At 50.2% G+C, this 5,699-nt stretch overlaps 1 protein-coding gene across 2 annotated transcripts in view; it reads left to right on the forward strand.

Annotated features, from left to right (window-relative positions):
- Positions 1 to 5,191: 5,191 nt before the first annotated feature.
- TNS4 (tensin 4) overlaps positions 5,192 to 5,699 on the forward strand; it is a 22,469-nt gene continuing 21,961 nt past the window's right edge. For both annotated transcript variants that reach the window (XM_077779095.1, XM_077779096.1), the window contains exon 1: positions 5,192 to 5,284. The gene's annotated coding sequence lies outside the window, so the exon portion shown is untranslated. The remainder of the gene's footprint in view (positions 5,285 to 5,699) is intronic.

Raw genomic sequence — 5,699 nt, forward strand, 5'->3', positions numbered from 1 at the left:
ATGTGACATTTCATAAAGGAAAAAAAAAAAGGGTTGTCTGTCGAGATTTCCAAAAATGAAATCCTTTTCAGCAGGATAAAGGCGAAGTTTAAACAGTTGTTGAGGAAGTAACTTTTCTGGAAAGAAAATAGTATATAGAGCATTTAGAAATAAAGTTTGAAAGCGTTCCCGTTGTTATAAGATTTGGTGGCTGAAAACCTTGTGTGTTCCCAAGATCTTTCATATCCACCCTTTTTAAAAAAAAAAGGTTTTTACCTTGGTTAAAAATCTTCTAAACGAGGGGCACGTGGATGGCTCAGTTGGTTGAGGGGCCATCTCTTGATTTCAGCTCAAGTCATGATCCCAGGGTCATGGGAGTGAACCCTGTGTTGGGCTCTGAGCTGAGCATGAAGCCTGCTTGGGATTCTCTCTTTCTCCCTCTGCCCCTCTCCCCCGCTCGCTCACACTCTCTCTAAAGTAAAAAAAGAAAAGAAAAATCTTCCAAATGAGAGTTTGAGTGGGTTTTAAATCCATTTGCTGAAAGTATTAAAATTCAACACATTCCAATTTCTTTGCAAGAACAAGTGATTGACATGAGAGAGGATGGAAATTTGAAAGTCAATTTTGAACAAAACCTTTGCATAATTGGTGGATGGCACTGAAAATTGAAACATGAATGTCATGACTTAATGAGCTGAGCCCACAATGCACCTCGTCCATCTGGATCTAGGTATCTCCATGAGGCCTCCTTTCCAGCCGTGACAGCCTTAAAAGCGGAATATGAAATAAACCGAATTTAGGGCCAGACATTCAAGTCACTGCTCTACGAGGTGTTAAATCAGGCTTTTCAAAAAATAAAGAAGCATATTCGGTGGTTGTGCTCTTACTGAGAGCAACAAGGGATTTTATACCATGATTAAATGAAAAGCCTTAAAAATTACTTTAAAACTGGGGCACCTGGGTGGCTCAGTCGGTTAAGCGTCCGACTTCAGCTCAGGTCATGATCTCAGTTTGTGGGTTTGAGCCCCGCATAGGGCTCTGTGCTGACAGCTAGCTCAGAGCCTGGAGCCTGCTTCAGATTCTGTGTTTCACTCTTTCTCTGATCCTCCCCTGCTCACACTGTCTCTATCTCTCTCTCAGAAATAAATAAAACATTTTATTTTAAATTGTTTTTTAAATTTAAAAAAAATTTTAAGTTCATANGGGGAGATGGGCATGGAGGAAGGCACTTCTGGGGATGAGCACTGGGTGTTATATGGAAACCATCTTGACAATAAACTATTTGTAAATAAATAAATAAATAAATTTTTAATTACTTTAAAACTTGGTTTTTATTTATTGCATTTTTCATTTTTATTTATAGGTTCTAAGATGTACATAATATTGTACATTATAGCTCATTTGTACCTATATGGATAATGCACATAATGTACATAATGCACATATGTACATTTTACAATGTACATATACTTATATAATACACATACTAACATATTCGTATATATAATTCATGTAGATAACGATCTCTGTATATGATTTGTAAACTAATAGCTATCAGGGGGCTGCCCACTCAACAGTTTTTACTGAGGGGACGAATGGATTATAAAGTTTGAGTTCAAAGATGTCTTCAGTGCCAGGGCCCCCTCTGGCTCTGGCATTAGAGACAGCATGGGGCGCCCTTTGTCCTGGGTAGGGGTATTCGTAACAACAATGTTCCTGGATTGGGCCTCACCTGGCCTGCAGGTGGAATTTCAGGCATGCACATTTTGTAGCTAAGGAGTCAGAAGAACAGAAGAATACCACCAGAGACAACTCCACCGCCTGAAGGCAGCCCATTTGTCAGGACAGAATGCCCTCCCCCCAATAAGAAGAACCTCACGCCTTCCCTCCTCACCCCTCCCACTGCAACAGGGCAAGGAAAACACAACTTTCCTCCTGCTCAGAAGGAATCCAGAGGCCCCGAGAGGATAACTATCTTTCCTGGAGCATCACAGCAAGATGGCAATGGAGACTAGGCGTAAATTCAGGCCTCCCCAGTGCCAGTTCTGGCCTTTTACCTGCTCTCCCCTCTCTGGATCTTGATGCAGAACCTAATTTTTAGTTATCAAAATTCTCACTATTGTCTCTGTTGGGAAACCCTTCCTGATGTTAATTTTAGTCTTGGATGCTGCAAACAAAGCCTAGAATGTTCAGGAGGCTAACCACCCAAGTCAGTTCTCTCTGCCTCCCTGCAGCAAAGAACATCCCTCCCCAACATCTTTTGCATCTGTCTCAACACCGAAGAAGAGAGTTCCAGAGAACAGTAAGGCCTGCGTCTCTGCTATGCTTTCAGGGGGCTCAGCAACTCCCTGAAGCAAAGATCTTTCTATAGCACAAATATGTTCATGTTATTCCTTCCCTGGTCCTACTCTGCCTAAAAACATTCCCGATGTCTCCACTGCCAACAACAGAAAAGCCAGGCTGCTTAGGCCCAGCCCACATACCCTTCCCCCACTCCGGCCGTATATCAGTCACGCATCAGTCCCAGGCACGAAACAGAAACAACACTAGCGAATTTAAGCAGAAAGGAATTTCATGCATTCTGTGCTCGCAAAATCATCAGAAAGGCTGGAGGAACAGGCCGCACCTGCAGGAATGGCTCCCAGAAAAACACGCAACCCACTGTAGGAGCCCCTCTCTGGCACCTGAAGGAAGGTAAAGAATCAGGAGCCACCCAGTGTCCATTGACTTCAAGAGCCATCACCTAACTGATTCAGGATCAGGAAGCCATTTCAGCAACAGTCTCTCCACACCCACAGAGCTGGACACTGGATGCTAGAAGGTGGCTGCCCCCAAATCCCAGCGTCTCCACAGCCGTGCTGATCAGCAGCAACAAGCAACGTTCCCAAATCCATTCGATTGACAGAACCTGGTGCCTAACCAGTACTCCAGGCAAGGGAGGGTGAGAACGACAGAAAACTGCATCTTCTGCGTTTTTGAAAAATCAATTAACCTACTCCATCGCATCCACAAGCTATAGAAGAAGGGCACCTGGGTGGCTCAGTTGATTGACCATCCAATCTCAGCATTCATGAGTTCAAGCCCCACATCAGCTGGCTGCTGTCAGTGCAGAGCCCGCTTCAGACTTCTGTCCCCCTCTCTCTCTGCCCCTCCCCTGTGCTCTCAAAGACAAATAAAACATTAAAAGCAAAACAAAACAAAAAAACAGGCTATGGAAGAAAAATCACACAACATATCCATAGATGCAGAAAGAAAGGCTGTCCCGGCTCCTGGAGAGACTGGTCATGTCAGCGGGGAGGGAAGGGGAGGGAGAGGAGAAGAGAGAGGTTGGGGGAGAGACAGGGTGGCATGGGGATGGGTAGGCAGGGTCTGTAAGGCCGCTGAGCGTTCGGAGGACTGGCTTAAGGTGCAGGAAGTGGCCAAATGTAAACCAAAAAGCCGCGCCTTCCAAGAAAGACTATAACCTGAGGCACAGGGTCATAAGGCTGGAGGGCCTCCCAGCCCCGAAAGAATTGCCATAAAGGCCGTCCTCTGTGCCAGCCCCCAGGGAGGCAGCCAGGGCTAGGGCCAGAACCACCACAATCCAGGCCCAACGCAATCACCTCCCTGTGGTCTGCCCCTTCCACACCACTCCCCCACCCCACCCCACTCTCCCACCTACCCCCTGCCCTCCCCCTGAGCTGCGGCAGTGGGTAAGTCCACTGTGTGCAGCGCACCCTGGCTTGTAGCTTGCATCCACCCCATTTTCTTCATTCAAAGACACAACTGCTCACCAAGCCATGTGCTAGCTGGCAGCACAGATATCCAGAGATGCCTTTTTTTTTTAATGTTTTTTATTTATTTCTAGGAGAGAGAGAGAGAGAGACAGCGTGAGCAGGGGAGGGTCAGAGAGAGAGGGAGTCACAGACTGAAACAGGCTCCAGGCTCTGAGCTGGCAGTCAGCACAGAGCCCGACGCGGGGCCCGAACCCACGAACCGCGAGATCATGACCTAAGCGAAAGTCGGACGCTTAACCGGCTAAGCCACCCAGGTGCCCCAACCAGAGATGCCTTTTAACGCAACCATCAAGAGGGAGCACCTTTTTATAACTTGGCACGGTTTTGCTCCCTGGCCTCCCATGGCTCATCCATGGCTCATCATGCCTCCACAAAGCCACAGGGCATCAAATACTTTAAGGCCAGAAGCCTTTTCAACGAACATAATGGGGGTGCAAAGCAGCCCGCCCACCCATCCCTGAGACTAGCCACTGCTGGGATCACCATGAGTCCCTGAGCTAGCGACTTTACGAGCTCCCTCGCGGCAGACCAGCCTGCCCAGACCTGGCTCGGCTCTGCGACCAGTGCCCTCCCCCACCAGGACTGGATGCCCCCTCACAACTCTCTGGGGCCCCTGGCACAGAACGAGGAGGAAATTGGGGCCACGGAGAGGGGATGTTTACACTTGACGTCTTTCTGCCGTCCCCCCTGCATGGAACTTCCACCCTGGGGCGTAGACAGCACCGTGCAGAAGGGTAGCCCCTGAGTGAATGAATGAAGAGGACCAAGACTACGAGCCCCTCCTCAAAGTCCTCCAGACACTCAGAGCCTCCCCCCTTTGAGTCAGGAGCCCCATTCCCAGACTAAAATGGGAAAAAAAGAGAAAATATAAGATCTATGCCCAGTCTTAGTTCCAGTGCGCCCCTACCCTGGGCTTGCCACAGTGTCACCTACCCCGGACGGCACAGGGGAAGGGTCGTTGCCCACTGGTGTCCTGCTTTCCCAAAGGCAACAACTTCACTTCCTGTTAGTTCTGCCAACCCACCGTCCCTTTCCCGGCTGCCAGATGGTAGGAGGAATGCCCACAGCACACCTTAGTCCTAAAAAGACCCTGTCCCTGACAGGTAGAGCTTGTCCCTAATAACCAGGGCTCCACTGACCACATGGTACACGGACAAGGGGCAGGGAGGCGGGCAGGCAAGCAAGAAGCTTGGGAAACATACACACGCATGCACACGTGCGCGTGCGCGCGCACGCACACACACACACACACACACACACAGCCCTAGCAACTGCCAGGCCAGGCCACCACCCATTGCTTCCCTTCCCCGGTGCCCGTGCCAGCCCCTACCAGAGCTCGTCCAGACACAGGAGGGGTGGGGCCTGCGGGCTATCAGCCACGTGTAGGGCCTGGAGGGGAAGAGGGAGGGAGGGTGGGAGGGCCAGTTGCTCTTCAGGCAGGTCTGAAGGTGAACTGCACCTCCCCCTTGAGCAGTCTTGGCCCCAGGAGTCAGGAGTGTACACAGCCGCCTGCCCTCCCTGGACACCAGGTATGTGCCTTTATTCTTTAAGGACAAGAGAGGGAGACTCAGCACCTTCACCAGCCTCATCAGACCCTTTGTCCTCAGCTTCTCCACCTGTCCGGGCTGGGGGTCCAAGTGAAAGTGGAGAGAAATGGGAGGAGGCCATAGATAACAGAGAGATGGTCTCAGGACCACAGACCCCGGAGCTCAGCACTGTAAGAGAAGGAACTCTGTACCCTTCAGTGTACAGATGAGAGAACCAAGATCTAGGGCCGGGGTGGGAAGAGGCTTGCCCAAGGTCACAGAGACTTGGGAAGAGAATGGACACAGAGCCCAAGCCTCCTGCTTCCCAGCCCAGAGCACGAAGCCTGGCTCGGAGCTGCCGTGCTGGCCCTTTAGAGGCTACCAGGACCCGGGGGGGGGGGGGGGGGGGGGTGCCGCC

Source organism: Crocuta crocuta, unplaced genomic scaffold (assembly GCF_008692635.1).
Source record: "Crocuta crocuta isolate KB4526 unplaced genomic scaffold, BGI_CrCroc_1.0 scaffold68, whole genome shotgun sequence".
NCBI classification, from domain to species: Eukaryota; Metazoa; Chordata; class Mammalia; order Carnivora; family Hyaenidae; genus Crocuta; species Crocuta crocuta.